This window comes from Bos taurus, chromosome 24 (assembly GCF_002263795.3).
Source record: "Bos taurus isolate L1 Dominette 01449 registration number 42190680 breed Hereford chromosome 24, ARS-UCD2.0, whole genome shotgun sequence".
Lineage (NCBI taxonomy): Eukaryota > Metazoa > Chordata > Mammalia > Artiodactyla > Bovidae > Bos > Bos taurus.
Window position 1 is genome coordinate 12,487,092 of NC_037351.1, and position 24,382 is coordinate 12,511,473.

General features: G+C 38.9%; 1 pseudogene; it reads right to left on the reverse strand.

Moving 5' to 3' along the window:
• Nucleotides 10,276-10,765, reverse strand: LOC781416 (40S ribosomal protein S15a pseudogene; annotated as a pseudogene).

Genomic DNA, 24,382 nt, shown 5'->3' on the forward strand with positions numbered 1-24,382 from the left:
CAGCTTGATGCACATGAGTTTGGGTGAACTCCGGGAGTTGGTGATGGACAGGGAGGCCTGGCTTGCTGCAGTCCCTGGGGTCGCAAAGAGTCAGACATGACTGAGCGACTGAACTGAAGTGACCTCGTACACACACGTGTATAAAATCATATCATCTACAAACAGTGATAGTTTTATTTATGATTTTTCAGTTTGGATTATTTTTATTTCTTTTTCTTCTCTGATTGCCATGACTAGATCTTCCAAAACTATGCTGAATAAAAATGGTGAGACTGGACATCATTGTCTTGTTCCTGATCTTAAAGGAAATTCCTTTATTTTTCACCATTGAGAATGATGCTTGCTTTGAGTTTGTTGTATATGAGCTTAATCATGTTTAGGTAAGTTCTATCTATGTCCACTTATTGGAGCAGTTTGTTCTGTTTTGTTTTTATCTTAAGTGGTTGCTGAATTTTGTCAAAAAGCTCTTTTTTTCTCACCTACTCAGATAATCACGCTGCTTTTATCCTTCAATTTGTTAATGTGTTGTATCACAATGTTTGATTTATAGGTAGAGAAAAAGCCTTGTGTCCCTAAGATAAAGACCACTTGATCATGGTGTCTGGTCCTTTTAATATATTATTGGATTTGGTTTTCTAGTATTATGTTGAGGTTTCTGTGTCTATGTTCATCACAGTTATTGGACTGTAATTTTTTTGGGGGGTGACTTCTGTAATTTTGATATCAAGGTGATGGTGGCATTTAGATTGAGTTTGGAAGTATCCCTTCCACTGCATATTTTTGGAGTCATTTCAGAAATATTGGTATTAACTCTTCTCTAAATTGGTAGAATTCACCTATAAAACCAACTTACCTTGGACTTTTTTTGGGGGGTAAGTTTTAAAATTATTGATTCAATTTCCTTACTGGTAATTTGTCTGTTCATGTTTTCTATTTCTTAGTGCCTTATTACTGGGATATTGTACATTTCTAAGAATTTGTCCATTTCTTCTAGACTTTATACTTGATTGGTGTGTAGTTGATTGCAGTGATCTCTATAGTCCACTGAATTTCTGTGTAATCTGTGTACCTTCTCCTTTTCCATTACTGATTATATTCTATAGGCCCTCCTCCATTTTTTTCTTTCTTTTTTTGATTAGTCTGGTTTAACTTTTGTCAATTCTGTTTAAGCTTTTAATTTTTAGGAGTTTATGAAAAGTGAGTGCATTGCTTTAGTACCCAGAAAGTATTTTTTTATAATGTCAGATAACATTCACTAGATGATTTTAATGTTTATATATTTCTTCTCTCTGTAGCCCACTGTTCTTCATTTTTATATGTTGAGCTTATAGAAATTGACATCTATATTTGATAATGCAGAATCTTTTATAAATTTCATATTTACCATTTCCTTTATATCAGTATTTTTCAATTCATTCCTTTAATGTGTGTCAGAAATATTTAGTGTGTCCCTGTGTGATGCACATGTGTTGTGTCCCATTATGCCTACTGCAGTATCAGGCACCTGATAAGTACTTGGATGACTGAACAGTTTGTGTAGTTGACTGAGTTCACATATTATTGACTTATACACAAGGAAGAAATGTAATACGAAATGCTGAGATAAAATTTTGCACTTTTCTGGGATTCCCATAGACAGAAAGTTGAGGAGATCATAAAGAACATAATTGGCAGACATTTCTTTTAATTACAAGTACTCTACAGTAAAATAATTTGTCATTTTGTGAATTCTGAAAAGTATTAAAAAATCATCACTGTCATAATGATTAAGACATGATATATCATAATATATCAATATATAAAAGAATTATTTATTTATATAATAAATATAAATTATAATACCTATATATATATAAAATAAACATAAAATTATTTATATAATAAATAATTATTGTATAAAAGACAATATATAAAGAATTATTGTGAATATTTTAGAAATAAAAGTCACTATTCTACATGTGCAAAATATATCAATGAATATAAAAAGGCAAATTACACTTAAAATTAGGCTGAGGGGAATAAATAGAATGCATTAAAAAGAAAGTAATTCTAAGACCTTCCTGCTCCTTCATGGGTCACAGCCTTGTCGTGGAAATGGGTCTTGCATAAATAACTCAGTGGAGCTACGAGCCATGCTATGCAGGGCCACCCAAAATGGACAGGTCATTTGAAATGTTCTGGCAAAATGTGGTCCACTGAAGGAGGAAATGGGAAACCACTCCAGTATTCTTGCTGCCAGAACCCTATAAACAGTATGAAAAAGCAAAAACACATGACACTGGAAGACGAGCCCCTCAGATCAGATACTGTCCAATATTCTACTTGGGAAGAGCAGAGGGGAATTACTTTGAGCTCCACAAGGAATGAAACAGCTAAAAGCCTAACGACATTAAAAATGCTGAGATTAAATTTAAAAAATGTTCCCAGGAGGAAAGCTATGAGGAATGTAGACAGCATATTAAAAAGCAGAGACATCACTTTGCCAACAAAGGTCCATACAGTCAATGCTAGAATTTTCCTGGGATAAATATCAATAACCTCATATATGCAAATGACACCACCCTTATGGCAAAAAGTAAAGAGGTACTAAGGAGCCTCTTAATGAAGGTGAAAGAGATGAGTGAAAAATCTGGCTTAAAACTTAACATTCAAAAAATGAAGATCATGGCATCCACCCCATCACGTCATGGCAAATCAGAAACAATGGAAATAGTGACAGACTTTATCTCCTTGGGCTCCGAAATCACTGCAGGTATTGACTGCAGCCATAAACTTAAAAGAACACTTGCTCCTTGAAAGAAAAGCTCTGACAAACCTAGACAGCATATTAAAAAGCAAAGACATACATGGCTTATAAAGGTTCATATAGTCAAAGCTATGCTTTTACCAGTAGTCATGTGTGGATGTCAGAACTGGATGATAAAGAAGGCTGAGTGTTGAAGAATTGATGCTTTTGAACTGTGATGTTGGAGAAGACTCCTGAGAGTCCCTTGGACTGCAAGATAAAACAAGTCAATCCTGAAGGAAATCAACTCTGAACATTCATGGGAAGGACTGATGCTGAAGCTGAGGCTCCAGTACTTTGGCCACCTGATGCGAAGAACTGACTCATTGTAAGAGAACTTGATGTTGGGAAAGATTGAAGACTGAAGAAGGGGACGACAGAGAATGAGATGGTTGGATGGCATTACTGCCTCGAAGGACATGAGTTTGAGCAAGCTTTGAGAGTTGGTGATGGACAGGGAAGCCTGGCTTGCTGCAGTCCCTAGGGTCACAAAGAGTTGGACATGACTGAACAACTGAACTGCTGAAAAATTAGTGATGTTGAGCATCTTTACATATTTTTAGTGGCCATCTGTATGTCTTATTTTGAGTAATGTTTATTTAGATCATCAGTCCTTTTCTGCCCTATATGTGCTCTTTGTATGTGTTGGAAATTAATATCTTATCAATCACTTTATTCGCAAATATTTTCTAGCACTATCTGGTTTGTCTTTTCAATTTATGATTTCCTTTGCTTTGCAAAAGATTTAAAGTTTAATTAGGTCCCAATTGTCTGTTTTCTTTTTTCTTTTATTTTCATTACTCTAGGAGACATATATAAATGTAGATATTGCTGCAATGTATGTTCTACCTATGTTTTACTCTAAGAGCTTTATTGTATATAGCCTTATACATAGATCTTTGATCCAATTTGAATTTATTTTTATATATGATATTAGAGACTAGTCTAATTTTTTTCTTTTACATACAGTTGTCCAGTTTTCCCAGCATCACTTGTTGAAGATACTGTCTTTTATCCATTGTATAGTCTTGCCTTCTTTGTCATAGATTAATTGGCAATAAGTATGTGGGGTTATTTCTGGGTTCCCATCCTGTGTTATTGATCTGTATGTCTGTTTTTGTGCCAGTGTCATATAGTTTTGATGACTCTGGCTTTGTAGCATAGTTGGAAGTCAGCAAGCTTGATTCCTTCAGCCCATTTTTCTCTCTCAATATTGATTTGTTGATTTGGGGTCTTTTCTGTTTTAAAATAAATTGTTAAAACCATTTGTTCTAGTTTTGAAAAAAAATCTCATTAGTAATTCTGTAGAGATCTCTTTGAATCTGTAGATTACTTTGGGTAGTACAGTCACTTTGACAGTATTGATTCTTCTAATTAAAAATCATGTTATATTTCTCCATTTGTATCATCTTTGATTTCTTTCATCAGTATCTTAGAGTTTTCTGAGTATCGATCTTTTGCCTCATTAGGTAAGGGTTTCCTAGGTGTTTTTTTTTTTTTTTCTTTTTCTTTTGGATGTGATAGTAAATAGAATGGCTACCTTAATTTTGTTCAGATTTTTCATTTTTAGTGGATATGAATGCAATAGAAATCTGTGTATTAATTCTGTATCCTGAAACTTTACTAAATTCATTGACCAGCTCTTTTAGTTTTATGAAAGTGTCTTTAGAATTTTAAATGTAATTTTCTATGTAGGTTAAGTTTCCCATGTGGTGCTAGTGCTAAAGAGCCTGCCTGCCAATGCAGGAGATGTAAGAGAGATGGTTCAGTCCCTATGTTGGCAACATCCCTTGGAAAAGGATTCAGTAATCCACACCAATATTCTTGCTTGGAGAATCCCATGGATGTGGGAGACTGGCAGGATACAGTCCCTAGGGTCATAAAGAGTCAGACATGACTGAAGTAATCTAATACACACACATGTATAATATCATGTCATCTACATACAGTGATAGTTTTACTTATTATTTTTCATTTTGGACTCTTTTTATTCCTTTTTCTTCTCCGATTGCCATGACTAGAACTTCCAAAACTATTCTGAAACAAAATGGTGAGAATGGACATCATTGTCTTGCACCTGATCTAACAGGAAATTCCTTTAAATTTACACAATTGCAAATTATGCTTTTATTATTATTATTATTATGACTGACTACTCTTGCTGAGGCATGGGGGAGGAGTGACCCCAGGGTCCCCCATGGCCCAGCAAGAGGCAGAGTACCTACTCTTGAAGGGGCATGCAGAAGGCTGTGCCCCAGGGTCCCCCATGGCCCAGCAAGAGGCAGGAGTGTCTATGAAGTTGTCAGAAACTCAGAGAAAACTGCTATAGGAAATCACATTTAATTTCCATCTAAAATAAGACACAGATGGACTTATCCATGAAAGAGAAAGAGATTCATAAATCCAGAAACAGATGGCTGTGTGTGGACTTCCTTATATCTCAGATGGTAAAGATTCTGCCTGCAATGTGGGAGATTCAGGTTCAATCCCTGGGTAAGGAAGATACCCTGGAGAAGGAAATGACAATCCACTGCAGTATTCTTTCCTGGAGAATCCCAGGGACAGAGGAGCCTGGTGGCCTACAGTCTATGGGGTCACAGAGTCAGACATGACTAAGTGACTAACATACACACACACAAAAGATGCCTATGGGGATTTGGTTGTGCTGTCTTGCCAGACTGAAGTAGAAATTAAGAAATAAAAATCACTATGTATAATTTAAGAAAAATAATAGAATATCATGTGCAGCAGAGAGAAATACAGCCATGATTTTGCAGTAACTTTAAGTGGTATATATCCATGAAAATATTGAATCATGCTGTACCCCAAAGCAAATAGAGTAATGTGAATCAACTGTACCTCAATTGAAAAAGAAAGAGTGGATGGATGGCTACAAACACAAGAAATAATCAAGACTGAAGCTTTGCAAAAATAAAAGTGGGAAAAGTTTAGGAATAGAAACTCCCATCAAGAAATTAATTTGGATTGGATTACTAAAAAAACTCCATTGGTTCACCCACCAGAAAGCACAATATGGAGGACCTTTAAAATATGAAACATGGACGTGCCTGAGGAAACAGCAATCGCGTGCCTGGTCATCCAGTCAGGAAAAAGAAAGGTTTTCGAAGACAAGGGTACCCATGCCATCCCCTCTGGATCAATTTCCAAAGGAAGGCCACGGCTGCAACCTAAGTGGACAAGGACACAGAAATGAATAAAGAAAATGGGTTCTATACACACAAAGGTATATGAATCAGCCAACAGGAAGAATGAAACAATGCCATGTTCAGGCACCGGCAAGAAGGTAGAGATGATCATTGCAAGTGAAGTAAGAGAGACATGGAGCAACAAATAGAACATAATCTCACTTGTAAGTAGAATCTAAAAACTGATACATAGGAGCTCTTTGAGCCAAGATAAACAGTTCACAGACTTAGAAAAAACTCACCTCTCTTACTGTTAGCAGAGAAGAAAGGCACATAGGAATGTGCTATAGGAATAAGCTACTTGTCTAACGTGCACACTACTGTTTAGAAAATAAGCCCCAAGGACCTACTGGGTAACACTAGGAATGATACTCCACTATCTGTCATAATGTATACAGGACCAGTCCCTGAAATACAGCATATACACATCAATATATGAGTAAATCAAGTGCCTATGAATTAAAAAAAAAAAAAAAAAAAGGCTTGTAATTCACCTATACACTCAAGTTCAAATAACTAGATAAACACAATAAATATAGAAACATATGCTGACTCTATTCCCCTCATCCCATAGTTACCTTGGCTGGTATCATATCTCTGGAGACTGGGTAGGCTTGAGTCCCAGGCTGGATTGATTGCTTTGGGGTGCAGTGTCCTGGAAGGATGCGGCAGACAATATGACCCCACAACGTTCCTGGAGTGTCTCTTGCCCTCTGCAGGAACCCTCAATCTTCAGTACAGGTGAAGTAAATGAAGAGATTTGAATTAACGTAGACACACATATATGTATCCAATAGATGATCCAAAACGACCTACTCACTAGCAGGTAGAAGTTTACTGAACACACTGTGATCACCTAGATGGGAACAAGAACTTGAAAGAGAATAGATAAATGTTCATTCATGAATGTATCAGGTTCCTGTACAACTGAAATACACATAAAATCAGAAATCACTTATATTCCAATATAAAATCACACTGAAATGTTTTAGAAAAGGCAGAGGAACCAGAGATCAAATTGCCAACGTCCACTGGATCATCGAAAAAGCAAGAGAGTTCCAGAAAAACATCTATTTCTGCTTCATTGACTATGCCAAAGCCTTTGACTGTATGGATCACAATAAAGTGTGGAAAATTCTGAAAGACATGGGAATACCAGACCACCTGACCTGCCTCTTAAGAAACCTGTATACAGGTCAGGAAGCAACAGTTAGAACTGGACATGGAACAACAGACTGGTTTCAAACAGGAAAAGGAGTACCTCAAGGCTGTATATTGTCACCCAGCTTATTTAACTTATATGCAGAGTACATCATGAGAAACGCTGGGCTGGAAGAAGCACAAGCTGAAATCCAGATTGCTGGGAGAAATATCAATAACCTCAGATATGCAGATGACACCACCCTTATGGTAGAAAGTAAAGAAGAACTAAAGAGCCTCTTGGTGAAAGTGAACGAGGAGAGTGAAAAAGTTGACTTAAAGTTCAATATTCAGAAAACTAAGATCATGGCATCTGGTCCCATTATTTCATGGCAAACAGATGGGGAAACAGTAGAAACAGTGGCTGACTTTTTTTTTGAAGAAGTGAAGAAGTAAAGTCGCTCAGTCGTGTCCAACTCTTTGTGACTTTTTTTGGCGGGGGGGCGAGGGGCCTCCAAAATCACTGCGGATGGTGATTGTAGCCAGGAAATTAAAAGACACTTACTCCTTGGAAGGAAAGTTAGGACCAACCTACACAGCATATTAAAAAGCAGAGACATTACTTTGTCAACAAAGGTCCATCTAGTCAAAGCTATGCCTTGTCCAGTAGTCATGTATGGATGTGACAGTTGGACTATAAAGAAAGCTGAGTGCCAAAGAATTGATGCTTTTGAACTGTGGTGTTGGAGAAGACTCCTGAGAGTCCCTTGGACTGCAAGGAGATCCAACCAGTCCATTCTGAAGGAGATCAGCCCTGGGATTTCTTTGGAAGGAATGATGCTAAAGCTGAAACTCCAGTACTTTGGCCACCTCATGCGAAGAGTTGACTCACTGGAAAAGACTCTGATGCTGGGAGGGATTGGGGCAGGAGGAGAAGGGGACGACAGAGGATGAGATGGCTGGATGGCATCACTGACTCGATGGACATGAGTTTGAGTGAACTCCGGGAGTTGGTGATGGACAGGGAGGCCTGGCGTGCTGCGATTCATGGGGTTGCAAAGAGTCAGACACGACTGAGTGACTGAACTGAACTGAACTGATGGGAGGCTTATTAAAACAAACAAAACAAGAATGAGGTTAGAATACTCTAACACCATATATAAAATGAAATCCAAATCATAAATATTCAAATGTCAGGAGGGATTTTATGAAACTCAAGGAAAATATAGGGAAGGCATGTGAGGATATAAACTACAAGTTCTTTTTGGGTTTGGATGACTTTATTGCAAGGTCTTTAGGAGCCCATCTCCTAGGACAATGAGAAATAAACCAAAACTAGGAAAACATGATTTCAAAGCAGGTGTTCGAAAAAGGAAATCTTCAGGAATGAAGGAGGCAACCTGGAATGCAAAGAACTATTTGTAAACCAAGATACCCACAAGCAATTCATCTCCAAAACCAACAAAAAGCTTACAGTGTGGTAATATTTCAATAAAGTAGATTCTGTAAAAATATTGCATCCTTCTATTATTGTTCAGTTCAATTGCTCAGTCATGTCTGACTCTTTGCAATCTCATGGACTGCTGCCCGCCTGGCTTCCCTGTCCATCACCAACTCCTGCAGTTTACTCAAGCTCGTGTCCATTGAGTCGATGATACCATCCAACCATCTTATCCTCGGTTGTCCCCTTCTCCTCCTGCCTTCAATCTTTCCCAGCATCAGAGGATCTGTTCTTTGCATCAGGTGGCCAAAATATTGACGTTTCAGCATTAGTCCTTCCAGTGAGTATTCATGGTTGATTGCCTTTAGGATTGACTGGTTTGATCTCCTTGCAGTTCAAGAGACTCTCAATTCTTGGGTACTCAGCTTTCTTTATGGTCCAACTCTCACATCCATACATGACCACTGGAAAAACCATAGCTTTGACTAGATGGACCTTTGTTGGCAAAGTAATGTCTCTGCTTTTCAATATGCTGCCTAGGTTGGTCATAGCTTTTCTTCTAAGAAGCAAGTGTCTTTTAATTTCATGGCTGCAGTCACCATCTGCAGTGATTTTGGAGCCCAAGAAAATAAAGTCTGTCACGGTTTCCATTTTTTCCCCATCTTTTCCATGAAGTGATGTGACAGGATCCCATGATCTTAGTTTTCTGAATGTTGAGTTTTAAGCCAGCTTTTTCACTCTCTTTCACTTTCATCAAGAGGCTCTGTAATTCCTCTTTGCTTTCTGCCACAACTTTCCCTAAAGTGAAAGTGGAAGTCGCTCAGTTGGGTCTGACTCTTTGTGACTCCATGGCCTATAAAGTCCCTGGTATTCTCTAGGCCAGAATACTGGAGGGTAGCCTTTCCCTTCTCCAGGGGATCAACCCAGGGATCGAACCCACGTCTCCCACATTGCAGGCGGATTTTTTACTAGCTGAGCCACAAGGGAAGGTTCTACCTATCTCAGAAACTAAAGGTAAGACTGAACACTGGTGACACCTTGAGGACAGTTCTTGTAACTAAAACTTTATCTCTGGTGGTCACTGGCACCTCAGTTCACAAGGGCTGAGATTCTGTTAATGACAGATGCCCTCAGGAAATGTCCTGGGGTGCGTACTGGAGAAATAAATTCCAAGCACACCTGACTTTCAGGAATCCAGTTTTCAAAGTTAAAGTGTCCTGACACTTTCTAAGGGTGGGGGGGGGGGGGGAAGACAAAATAATCCTCCACAACAGGACAAGATGCTAACTAAGGATCCCAAATTCCTGCCGGAATGCCAATCAAAATGATGGTGGGAAATAAATCCCACCAGTTACAATCACCATCATCACAAATTTATAAACAATAAATGCAGGCGGGAGCCTGGAGGAAAAAGAATGCCTCTAAGCGGTCTGTGGGAACATTCTTTGGCAATAGTCAGCGTAATGGAAAGTCTCTTAATGACTGAAAAAAAAAAAAAAAAAAAAACCTCTCAGAGAGATCAAAACGAGGATCTGACATCCCCACACCTTGGCCTATATCCTGAGAAAACCACTGATGAAAAGGTGCATGAACCCAAGGTACACTACAGCACTGCTTCTGTTACCTAGTCCTGGCTCGCTCTGCTCACTGCAAGACAGTCCAAAGAATTTGAGAGACACCAGCGCTTGAGGCAAGGAAGAGACTTTTTTTTTTTTTTTTTTTTTTAAGGAAGCATCAGAGTCCTCTGAGGCATTTTATTTGTATTACATCCCTAGAAAAAGAATCCAAGGATTTTCCCTCCTGTATGTTTTCGTCTTGCTTCTTCATGGTCCATGATGCCAGCTGAGGTTGTCAGTACAATGAAACCAAACTGACGGGATGAGAGCAGGTTATTCTGCCATTTTTCTAGATCTTTGAGTTGCACATCAAATCTAGGGCTGATCACTCCACACTTATTTAGCCTGCCTGTGAGGTTCACAACAATTTTCCCAGCCCTGTGATCATCAATGATTTCAAATTCGCCAATATAACCATGTTTCATCATCACTGTTAGAAACCTGATGATGACTTTGGAGCATGGCCTAATAAGGACCTGGCGTTTGCCTCTCTTTTCGGCATTGTTGATACTCTTGAGAGCATCAGCCAGGACATTCATGCGCACCATTCTGGCGGCACGGAAAGATGGCGGAAAGAGACAGGAAGAGACTTTAATAGAGGAGTTGGCTGACCAAGAAGATGGCAGGCTAGTGCCTTGAAATAGCCATCTTGTCAGGGCCTGATTGCCAGGGTCTTTTATGGGTCAGAAATGAGAGGGGAGATGAGAAAACAAAATAAAAAGACTATTCAGTCCTTGCAAATGTCCCCTAGAACAGCAAGCAATTGTCTGAATCCACCCTTTGGAACTCAGAGAAGGTCAAGGAGGTTGAATGAAGCCCATATCTTACAGACAAGAAATGGAGAACACAGAACAGATCTCTACTCCAGAACCCCACAGAGTTTTACTCAGTTTTAATTTAGGGAACTAGGCAACTATGACTGTGATAACTTCCTGTCAAAATGGAGCATAGGACTGCCTCAGCTTGGAGAAGAGACACTGAATTGGAAGTATTTCTGAGTTCTAAGTTTTAGATCTGAGTCTTGTATGATTAAAATCTCAATCTCTTGGTCTGCCATTTTGGTGTAACAGACCCAATTAGAAGTAGTTGGAGGAGTGATAACTGGAATTTAGTAGACAAAATAAATCTCATTTTTTTTTTTTTTTAAGAAGAATAGGCCTGAAACCCAGTCTGGACCTGGCACTTCAGGGAGACTTGTAGCCAGGTAGCCAGTTGCCTAGTTTTTATAAAAAGTAAGGTTGCAGTTACTTGCTTCCAGCAGACATTGTTTTGAGAATGGTGGCATCCAAGCCTGACATGACTCAGAAAACTCAAGTGTTTAGCAATACAAGGTCTAATCTGAAAGTACACCTATAGCAACACCTAATTATTTCCCAGGATATCTGAACCATAGCTACTCTAATAGCCAAAGCAGATTTCACCATTAATGACATCAGTGTTTTTCTAGGTATGAGAAGATGCAAGAATTGGGACTCATAACATCTTTTCTTGAAAAGATTTAACTATCTGAAGACCTGTTCTGTCAGTTTTTTCCAGAGCACAGAGTGTCTGATTCTTGTTTATCACCCTGAACTCCTTTTAGGGGCGTTGAAAGTCAGCAGTTGCAGCAGCCATGATTTAATCTTTGTAGATGTAGATGGCAAGTGTCAGTCTTCAGTTGGCAGAGCCCCTTTTTGCTCATAAACTTGGCCATGATTTTGAGGGGGGCATTTCATGACCATTTTATCCAATGGTGTTGAGAATGTCCATTCTCAGGTTTGGCAAAGGTTTTGTTGACAGGCCACTCAATGTGCTGTTACTGGACTAGGCCATAAAACAGTATCCAAAATTTTCTGGACCACCTGTCTATTAGCCTCTTGGTCCAGGAAAATATTTCTTCTTGTTGTTTCTTCCCATATCTAGAGTTACTGTTATTATCATCTATCTCATATGGGACTATATATTATTTTATTAGAGGCCTCAGACACACATTTGACAGTATAAGAAACAGCAATTTTGTAAAACAGGTGAAATACAAATAACATAGCCCAGCAGTATTAGTAAAGTCACAAGTAAGACTTAAGAGCTTCCATTAGACGTAGCCCAGTAGATCTCAGGTCATCTGACTTAGTCTGCTTTGTAGAATCTTTATTTTCCAAGGAAATTATATATTGGCACCATCTATAAGGCACATAGCCCAGTTTTCTAGTATTACTAGACTGATTGGGCTTAGTATGATTTAATTGTTTCCAACACAGAGGAGACTTTAAACCTAAATTACCATAGCCTGGTGTTATCTATATAAATCTATCCCATAATTGTGGGAGATTTTTTCCTCCTTTGTTGAAACCTTTTTTGTTGTTCTGATTGAGCTTGAGTAATAGAAAAAAGCTCAAATTTATGGCCAGAGTCAGAGCAGGCATTATTAATTGGCCGGGTGTGGGGATCCCATCTAGTAATATCACAGTGACCTGAATATGACTATAATTTTTTTTTTTTAAAGTAAATTTTCTCAGGGCCAACCAGTTAGAGTCTTGTAGTAGAGAAATTTACCAAGGTAACCCAGAACTAGACACAGGTAATTGGCCACAAACCCAACAACTGAATTGATTTCTAAAACTAGCATAGACTCAGGCCTATGATGGAAAAGCATTTGATTTATATGTAAAGGTCTAAGAAGTCAAGAAAACATAAATGATCATACAAATCAGGTCCAGCATCTTGGGTAAGCTGTCTATCTCTGATGTCGTCATCTTCTCATTCTGGTGTAGTGTAGTTTCTCTTGCTTGAGCATCATTTTAAGGTGAGATCAGGTCAGCTGTCTTCTCTATAGACCAATCCAGTGTAGGGGATTTTGGAAGTGGGAATTAATCTAAGAGTTAATTTCCCTTCAGTTTCATTGTGCATGAGCTAGTTAAGAGTACCTGATAAAGAAGTCCTTCCATCCAGGTTGGAGACAGTCCCTTAAATTATGTCTTTTTCCAGTCCTGGTTGCAGGTCATGAGGCATCTGATCTTTATCCAAAGATAGATTACTGAGATAAGCTTCAGAAACAAACTTAGGGTGTTCTCCAAGAATTTAATTAAATTTTACATTAATATCACATAACAGCAAAGAATTATCTAAGAGATGAGTCTTACTAGATGCAGACCTCCATTAACAAACTGGGATTTAATATTTTTTTGAAATATCTTTTTTTCCCTACAGTTACCCTCATTTTTATCAAATATAAACAAAATAAGGCTAATTTGCTAGCAAAATAGTTCTGTTCTCACTAATTTTGGTCTGATGATTTATATAACCATAATTGATTATAGACTTTTTTATTTTGCTGAAAGATTTATAGAGTCTCAGACTGAACTTTTAAAATAAAACAGGGCTGGGAAACTCACACAAAAGGCTTATCACAGATTTTGCCTAACAAATATAGGTGAATTTTTCCCTTTTTAAGGTCTCAAAACTTTCTTGAGATTTTTGTACCCATGAGATAACCTTCTTAACTCATTTGATAAACTTACTGGAAACCTAAGAATTTCCAATTTTTAGAGGAGTCAGATAGAGAGAAAATATAATTGTTTTGTTTATAACGTTTAATTTTACCAAAGTATTGTCATAATTAGTTTGAGAGGACGGTTTTCCCTATTCCCTGAAAACCTAAGATTTAAACCCGTAATTTTTCAGATAGAAATCATAAAAGTTATAAGCATATTTGTTGGTACATGCAGTCTTTTTGTTAACTTTTGTGAAGGCATCAGGTTTTCCATTAGAATACCAGGACATATCAGAATGTTAAGAACTCCATATAATTTCTAGGATATCTGTATTAATAATTTTACCATATATTATAACATGAGTGGATTTATTACTCATTTGATAATCTTTTTAATGTAATTTAACCAACCAAATAAACACAGTTTAATATCTCTTTTTGAGATGTTTCAGGGCCCCTCTGAAGTACCCCAAAGTTAGCTAGAGGTCAAAAAAACTTCAAAAGAATTCTATTTAGGAAGTTTTATCGAAAAGATCAAGTAAAAGGGTTTAGAACATTTGGTCAGATTTAGTCAATGTTGCGAGAAGGCAATGGCACCCCACTCCAGTACTCTTGCCTGGAAAATCCCATGGACGGAGGAGCCTAGTAGGCTGCAGTCAATGGAGTCACTGGGAGTCAGACACGACTGAGCGACTTCACTTTCACTTTTCACTCTCATGCATTGGAGAAGGAAATGGCAACCCACTCCAGTGTTCTTGCCTGGAGAATCCCAGGGACGGGGGAGCCTGGTGGGCTGCCATCTCTGGGGTCGCACAGAGTCGGACACGACTGAAGTGACTTAGCAGCAGCAGCAGCAGTCAATGTTGATGGGTGTATCATTTAGCTTGTTGATATGTCATAATAGGCCTAAATACCAAGGCTCAAGGTCTAGTGAAAGTCAGCTCCGCCATCTTGGACCTAGTTGACTCTAACCAGTTTTCTTATTGCTGTGTCATTTCTGACAAAATCCATTTATCTAACTAACTGTAATCTACTTTTAGAAAATCCTGATCATTCATAACTCTTTTTAGTATTTTTTAATACCTTTTTTAATAACTTTTTCTTTTCTTTTCCTTTTTTTTTTTTTTTTTTACTGAAAACACACGTCCTACTTTCCTTTAGCAACCAAGAATTAACTTTTATATTAGCATTTCATACATTGGTGAGCATAAATACCAGTGATAATTTCTAAAATCCTTGCTTTCTTAGAACATTTTAGGATGGCATCAAACATTATCCATTTATAGTCTCAAATCTCTTTAGTTTCTCTGTAAAAGCAAATTAGTGTTTAGTAGTAAATGTTTCAAAATCTTATTTTATTTGGAAATGACCTAACTATTTAATAGACTTCCAACACTAAACACACTTGGCACAACTCTTAGAAATTTAAGTTACGCCAATCTGGAGAAACTATTTTAGGCATATTTCTAGAGAATAATTATTTTTAATAGAGTTTATATAAAAGCTCATACATCATTTACATTTTTTAGAAGTTTCTTCACTCGAGGTAATTTCCTTGTTGACAAACTTGTAACAGACAATATTTAACTTTTATTGGAAGAAGCACAAGCTGGAATCAAGATTTCCAGGAGAAATACCAATAACCTCAGATATGCAGATGACACCACCCTTATGGCAGAAGGTGAAGAAGAACTAAAGAACCTCTTGATGAAAGTGAACGAAGAGAGTGAAAAAGTTGGCTTAAAGCTCAACATTCAGAAAACAAAGATCGTGGCATCTGGTCCCATCACTTCATGGGAAATAGATGGGGAAACAGTGGAAACAGTATCAGACTTTCTTTTTTTGGGCTCCAAAATCACTGCAGATGGTGACTGCAGCCATGAAATTAAAAGACGCTTACTCCTTGGAAGGAAAGTTATGACCAACCTAGATAGCATATTCAAAAGCAGAGACATTACTTTGCCAACAAAGGTTCGTCTAGTCAAGGCTATGGTTTTTCCTGTGGTCATGTATGGATGTAAAAGTTGGACTGTGAAGAAAGCTGAGCACCGAAGAACTGATGCTTTTGAACTGTGGCGTTGGAGAAGACTCTTGAGAGTCCCTTGGACTGCAAGGAGATCCAACCAGTCCATTCTGAAGGAGATCAGCCCTGGGCTTTCTTTGGAAGGACTGATGCTAAAGCTGAAACTCCAGTACTTTGGCAACCTCATGTGAAGAGTTGACTCATTGGAAAAGACTCTGATGCTGGGAGGGGTTGGGGGCAGGGGGAGAAGGGGACAACAGAGGATGAGATGGCTGGATGGCATCACTGACTCGATGGGCGTGAGTCTGAGTGAACTCTGGGAGTTGGTGATGGACAGGGAGGCCTGGCGTGCTGCGATTCATGGGGTCTCGAAGAGTCGGACACGACTGAGCGACTGAACTGAACTGAACTGAAACCTAGGTACAATGAAAATATTTTACTTAGTGTTAATTACTCTAAGACATATCTATATTAGATAGGTCAACAAATAAACATTAATATCAGGTATTTAATACTGAATATTTCCCAGTTCACATGAACCTGGAATTTATTCATTTAAAATTATTTGATTTGTAAGTGCTTACCTTTTTTTAAGCCAATTAAATAGAGCTCATCTACAAATTAACCTCAAAAATATTATCCAGAGACAAAGACATACCAAGACATATTTAGACAGACACAGTGCAAGATCTAGCTTCATTATCTAAGTTTAGTCGTGAATTAGATATTACAATATAAAATTTATTAGTTTATTTAAAAAACAGTTGAAATATATAAAAATTTTAAAGTCTTTTTCCCCTTTTCCCTCAGTCTCAGGGAGTTAGAGATGGTCTAGATAAGTGTTCCTGAGAGCCCTTGTCTCAAGGCACATGGAAAGAAAATCAAGTTCTAACAAAATGGCAGCAGGTCTAAACCAAATGGTGGCCAGACAAAGCAAAATGGCCATCAAAAACCACAACACAGAACACAGAGTTAAAACACACACATATAAACCTGGAAGTCCTCATCAGACACTCCCTTAAATACAAGAATACAGTCTCTCAGAAAACCTCCTACAGAGACACAGAACTTCAGATCCAAGTACTAACATCTTCAAAGATTTCAAAGGGAGGAAAGGAAACCAGGTTGAAAGAAGAAGGGGGAGGAGGCAGGAGGGGGGGCAAAACAGGTGGCCTTACAGATGTCTCCTGCCACCTACAGATACCCAGGCGTTATGGGACTTTTCCCTGGGCCTCCAGAGAAGGGAGGACTGGAACTTGGCCCTACCAGAAATCAGACCAGACCAGAACCAGAATTTGAATTCTCTGCCTAGAGGAGGTGATCAATCTCCAATCCTCAGCTCAGGCTGAGGGCCGTTCGACCAGATTCTTGCGTCCAGGACCGGGGGACTAGAAAAACGGGGAAGGATAGGAAGGGTTAAGGGGAGGAAAGAGAGAGGGAAGGGGAGAGGGGTCAATAAAGTCTCTTGTTCCTTACCGGTCGGGGCACTCTGGCCAGTTGTCCACGTCAGGAGGAGACCAGGGACAAAAGGGTCCCAGTTGCAGCTGCTGGGTCTGGTCCATTGGCAGGCAAGCTGGCCCCTGAGTACCCTGAGTGGTCAGGATGTCAGTCTCAGTGAAGAAGAGTCCCCGCCAGAGTCGCCGTTTGTTGAAGGAAGGCGGACCCCTTCCAGGGCCCGAAACTGGGCTCTTATCTAACACTCGGAAATGAATTATCCAAGGAGACACATGTACTGACAAAGCAAGAGATTTTATTGGGAAAGGGCACCCGGGTGTGGAGCAGTAGGGTAAGGGAACCCAGGAGAACTGCTCTGCTGCATGGCTCTCAATATAGGGTTTTATGGTGATGGGATTAGTTTCCGGGTGGTCTTTGGCCAATCATTCTAATTTAGAGTCTTTCTTGTGGCGCACGCATTGCTCAGCCAAGATGGATGCTAGCGAGAGGGATTCTGGGAAGTGGACAGACATGCGGTGTCTCCTTTCGACCTTTCCTGGACTCTTCCGGTTGGTGGTGGCTTATTAGTTCCGTTTCTTATCAGGATCTCCTGTCATAAAACAACTCATGCAAATGGTTACTATGGTGCCTGGCCAGGATGGGCAGTTTCAATCAGTGTGCTTCCCCTAACACAATGACTATTCAAGACTACTTTCCTTCAGGATTGACTGGTTTGATCTCCTTGCAACACAAGAGACTCTCAAAGGTCTTCTCCAACACCACAGTTCAAAAGCATCAATTCTTCAGTGCTCAGCTTTCTTTATAGTCCAACTCTCACATCCATACATAACTACTGGGAAAACCATATCTTTGACTAGATGGACCTTTGCTGGCAAAGTGATTTCTCTCCTTTTTAATATGCTGTCTAGTTTTTTCATAGCTTTTCTTCCAAGGAGCAAGTTTCTTTTTATTTCATGGCTGCAGTCACCATCTGCAATGATTTTGGAGCCCCCCAAAATAAAGTCTGTCACTCTTTCCACTGTTTCCCTATCTCTTTGCCATGAAGTGATGGGACCAGATGCCATGATCTTTGTTTTCTGATTGTTGAGTTTTAAGCCAATATTTTCACTCTCCTCTTTCATTTTCATGTTCATCAAGAGGCTCTTTAGTTCTTCTTCACTTTCTGCCATAAGGGTGGTGTCATCTGCATATCTGAGGTTATTGGTATTTCTCCTGGCAATCTTGATTCCAGCTTGTGCTTCATCTGGTCCAACATTCCTGATGATATACTCTACATATAAGTTAAATGAGCAGGGTGACAATATACAGCCTTGATGTACTCCTTTTCCTATTTGGAACCAGTCTGTTCCGTGTCTGGTTCTAACTGTTGCTTCCTGACCTGCATACAGATTTCTCAGGAGGCAAGTCAGGTGGTCTGGTATTCCCATCTCTTTCAGAATTTTTCTTAAAACCTGTGTCTCCTGAATTGGCAGATTTGTGAGGCCTCAGAACTTGCACATTTCTGACTCACTGGATTCTGCTGTTTTACACAACGACTCAAATAGGTCCAACAACCCTGTCTAGTACAAGCGCGTCAAGGGCATGCTTGAGGTTCAGAAAATGGGGTGTCCTATCTGCCCACTAGAATGTACAGTTCGTGGGATGGGAAACTGCCTGGCTCACCACACAATATTTCCTCAATAAATACTAGAGTGGCCTTTTCCACCATGTTTCTTTTTTTTGAACTTGCACTTATCTCACATTTAAGCCAAGTGTTACTTGCCCTTTTCCCTCTTTTGCTTTATTTACCACAACAAAACTCCTCTCCAAGTCTTCTATTCTTAAATTCTTTATCATATCCAGTCCTAGTCTTTCTATATAGAGCCTTAGTTGCCATATTCAGAGCTAACAACTAAATAAAAATTAGGTGGGAAAAATTCTTCTCCCAGTGCAAGGAGTTTGGGTTCAATCTCTGGTCAGGGAACTAGATCCCACATGTCACAAACAAGACCAGGTGCAGAAAAATAAATAAAAATTAAATAAAAATTTTTATTTCTTATGAGATTGTTTCAGAAACATTTCAGACTCGTGATACTGTATTTTCATACAGTATGCAAGATGGGTTTTACAATAATCGATGCTATAGCTTCATAGAGTATGATGTTGAGAATAATCCTCACCAAAGACCAGATAGATCTTAAATGATATGACATTGTTGAATTTACCACTGTCCAGTACTGGTCTTCCTTTGGGTCTATTACAGTAGTAAAATGTATAAATGAAAGCATAAAGATGCCACAATAAGAATAAAATAAGTAAGAACCACGGTCAAGAACCGTGGTCAAGTCCCTCCGTAGTTTCTCTGGACTAGAGCTCCTCCAGGCTCCACCTGCGCCCCGGCCCAACTCCAGATCCTCAGGACGCCGCGCTTCCTCACTTCCTGCCAGCTTTTCAGATGAATTCAGGAACGCTCTTGCAGCCCCTCGTAACAGTTATAAGCAATGGTGCAAGTGAGGCGAGTGTGTGCTGTGCTTACATTTTAAAAGAGAAAATTACAAATGCCAATAAACTATCAAATAGTATGTGAATCTTCAAGACGAGACTTTAAAATATGTGAAATTATGAGCACTATGTGACTGAAATTTGACAAAATATCCAAGAGTGCTGACTCTCACTGCACAGCTTCCGTGTTCTGTTGAAGAGAAGGGATATTTATATAAATAATTGAAAGCAGTGATTTTGCTAAAATGAAGGTAATAAAAGTTTACAAAATATGACTCAATTTTTTCGATCTAAACATTACTTTCCCTTCAATAGATCACCTCGATTTGTTCAATCAAAATTATATTACTTCAACATTATCTTTAAAATTAAAAGATAAATTAGAATGAACAATATAAAGAGATCAGAATGACTTAAACTAAGCTGAATATAAATGCTTTTGAAAATGTAATTAAATCTTATTTATTTTTATAAAGATAAAACTAATGCTTGTCTAGTTTAATATAGTTTACCTGCCAAAATAAATGATGGATGTAACACTCCACTCATATTTCATCTAAAAGTACCAGTTTGAGAATGGTGCTAGTTGTTTAATTGTGGCCCTTTAAGACTATGAATTTTATGATACTTTGGGAGAAAGTGATACTTTATCCTTTTTCCACTTTTCCATTTTGTTGGCATTTTCCATTACTTCTTTCAGAATGACTCGATTGATTTATTTATATAGATCCTGTGCCGTTCTTGTGGACATTGTTTATAAGCATTTTATTATTGCTCTATGTATCATGGAAAGATTGTTTCACAATTCTATTTCTAGGCATGCTTGCTATCCTATAGATAAACTTGATTTTTTAAACTTATTTATTTTGATTGGAGGCTAATTACCTTATAATATTTTGTGTTTATAGCTTTTGTCAACTTTAGGCTTTAGCACAACACCCTCAAAAACATCCTGGAAAATACTTTGGCAGAATCTTGACAGCCCAGACAGGCAGAGTGGAGTGATGGGTTTGCAGGGTCTGACTAGGTGACAGATTCTCAGATGAGTCTTGTGAGATGGGGAACTCCTAGGGACCCGGCAGTGTGTGAGGTACAATAGCTTTATACTCATGTGCATACGAGACCAAGTTCTGAGCCAGGTTTGCTCAACAGTCTTGATAATTCAGGTGCTTTTGCTGATTTACAGTTGATTCCAGGGCAAGGTATTTCCCAGAGCCAGACTTGCCCTGTCTTTCATTTTCATCAGCCTTCACATAGTGACAGGAATGTATCTTGGGGATGCATAGTTTCTAATCATGGGGAAAACCAAAACCACATGGGTTTAGGCTCCCAGCTCCTCCCCCTTGACATCTTTGTCAGCTCAGGTTGGAAACTGCAACACCATTGTCTGTAAACAAGCGATTTCCATCTTCACTGCTTTTTGGAGAGCTGGGCATGTATGATAAGGCTCTGCTGGCAGTTTTCCAGAATCTATTACTGTCAGATTTGCTATTTCCTTTTGCTCAAAGATCACTTGTTGGATCACTTGAAGGGACAAAGTCCATTCCTCAGTATTTCGGACTTTGGTGGTGACTGATCTGAGCAAAGCGACATGGAATAATATGAAGAAAGGCATGTCTTGGGGTTTGTAGTCCTGTATTCAGCAGGAGCTAAGGGTGTCCAAGCTCTATTTCTGTGAAACACGGGCTACAAAGTTGCCACGTGTTGTTATTGTTCAGGCAGACATCTTCATGTCTAGGTTTGATGGGAGTTTGATTTTTCTGGCCACTTGACCCAGTGTTTTGTCACTTACAAAGCACTTATTGCTTGATTCCAATTACACAGAAAACTACCTTTCTTACTGCAATGAACTAGCATCAAAGACAGCTGGTTATCATTCAAAGGAACACAAGTAAAAACATTATCCTGAATGTGCATCTTAATCAAAAGACACACAAAGGAGTGACTCAAAGCATCACAAGAAAAATTAAAGATGAGAAACACATACACATTGTAAATAAGAACTTTGAGTATCTGTTAATAATCTAGATTCTTAAGTAAATGCAGAAGAAAGTGAGGATGCAGGGAGATAACTTGGGAGAGCAGACTGAAAGAGGACAAACTGCCTCTGATATTGGGAGCTTGCTTCCTGGGTCTTCTGGAGAAGTTGTCTTCTGGATGTGTCATCTTGGTTGGTGTTCTGGGGTTAGGTTTATGGCCCTTGCAAAACCATCTATAAACTTCTTGAGGGGCCTGGCTTGAGATCTCTGGACCCTTTAACTTAAAGATGTATACTCACTCCTGCTAAAAGTGGAGGGGGCAGTTTTTGAGTAGCGACCAGGAGTAGCTTTGGTGACAGCTGGAGGCATTTTGAGAAGAAGCCTCAAAAATTCAGACCATGAAGACCAAGGTATGTCCCAACAGATCTTAACAAGACACTCTGAATTTATGAGAGTATGAACAAAAGACAACTAAATTTTTTTCTTTTTGGCTTGAGAAAAGTTGAGAAAGTGAAAGTGTTAGTCGCTTAGTTGTGTTTGACTCTTTGTAAACCTGTGGACTGTAGCCCTCCAGGCAAGAATACTGGTGTGGGTTGCTATTTGTAAAATTTTAATGAGCTGTAATTAATAATTTATGCAAATTTCCACAATGTAAGCATGTTATGATTAAGCATGAATTTAAGTGTGATTGACCCTTACTGTCATATATTGGAAAGTCCTGCCTACCTCCTGGGACATATGAATGTGAAATTGAAAGCCTAACTTCAGAAGATATTTGAAGCAGTATCAACTTCCCCTACTCAAAGAAAACGAAACTTAAATTTATTTAAACAGTGTCTCAATCTGATTGCCAGAGTGTGTTAAAGGCCAAGAGAAGAGTGTTAGAGTGATCCTGGGGTCTTCTCTGGTGGCTCAGTGGTAAAGAAGCCACCTGCCAATGCAGGAGACATGAGTTCGATCCCTGGTCCAGGAAGATCCCACATGCTGTAGAGCAAGTAAGCCACAACTATTGAGCCGGGGCTCTGGAGTCCGGGAACCATGACAAGAGAAGCCACAATGCCCCACACCTAGAAGAAAAGCCCACACAGCAATGAAGACCCAGCACAGCCATAAACAAATAAATAAGAAAAAAAACTTAAAAGATTCTGTATTGTACAGTAGGTTCTCATTAATTATCTATTTTATTCTTAGCATCAGTAGTGCATATATGTCAATCCAAATCTCCCAAATCATCCCACCCCTCTGTCCCCCTTGAAATGCAAACAAAGAAGGGATATAGTTATACATATACATTCAGCTGTATGTATAACTATATCCTCTCTTTTTTTTATTTTGAATCCCCTCTTTTTTTTTTTGGAAATGTGCAAACTTTTATGTTTGCTGTACAGTAGAAATGAACAAAACATTGTAAGGCAATTATACTCCAAGAATTTATTTTTTAAAAAAAGAAAAAAGAGACTCTGGTCTCATGTACCATTAAAACCCTACCTTAAAAACAGATCTCTCTCCCCAAAATGAATGAGTCAGGTGAAAGCAGAAGTGGCCTTGAACCTGCTAAAATATTTTAGATGGCTTGTACAGTCACATAAGAAAACACTTGCGAGTTTCTATATTGTATAAAAACAGCATGTCAAGGATTCAGGGTGGTTCAGTATCTCAGGCAACGATTCGTTATGTAAACAAACATCTAATGAGGAGACAGACGTTTCTGTCATTTAGGAATCACCCTGTTGGGAAGGCCTCGGTCAAGACAGTGTCTGAACTGACTTTCTATGTGGAGCTGAATATCTCATCTGCAAGTCACTCACACATGCGGGGAGCCGGTGAGGCATTCCACTCGTGACAAAGGTCATGAGGAAGGAGGCTCGGCATACGCAAAGGCGGGATCGAGCCTCAGGAGTCCCCCCGGATATTCTCGAGCATTTTCCCCCAAAAAACCAGAGTCTGCCTACTTTATTGCTTTGTGCTCTCACCTCTGACTTTACTGGGGGCTGTCCCCTACCACCATCTCTCTCTGTGTGTGTCAAAGAGTTAACTTACAGCTCCAATTAATAAAGTTCCTGGGCAATTAGGAGTGTTTAAATCCAAACCCCTCTGATGGCTCTCTAACTCGCCTGACAAGTTTACCCGGACTCCTGCAGCTATGCATACGATTGTTTACAGTCTCCTAGCCTCGAGAGGCATGGGAAGCTTAAGATATTCAAATAGCTTAGAGCCTCTCAGAGAGTTAAAAACTGTCAGAATAAACTAGTAAAGGATTTCATTGATGAGTCAATGCTTGTTGCCAAGTTTTCACATCCCCTGAATTGTATCCTTGAATATGTATCAATTAATAGTGGGTATGTAGAAAAAATAAGTAGTGGCCTTGGTGTTAGTAACTTTAGACCCTTAAGGTAATAAATTCTTTCTTTGTTGTAAACCCATTACACATCCGCCCTATAGGAATGCAATTTTATCTTTGGAAGATGGTGCCAAACCTTGAAATAATTACTCTTAGAGAAAGTAAGTCTTTGTTGATAAGTCCTTGTCAAGAGTCATAAAATGTTAGTAGGCCTTCTGGCCAGAAGATGATGTAAATCACCTAAACCATTTGTATACGATACATTTGCAGGAAAGAAACCTTGGTTTTTGATAAGAACCAAAGACTGCTGACTTTGCATCCCCTATTATCCTCTATGTGTAACTTAGGGTATAAAAGCCCCTGTTAAAAATAAAGCTACGGGCCTTGTTTACCAGCGCTTGGTCTCCCCATGTCATTCTTCCCTTTAACTTCCAGCTGAGTCTCCA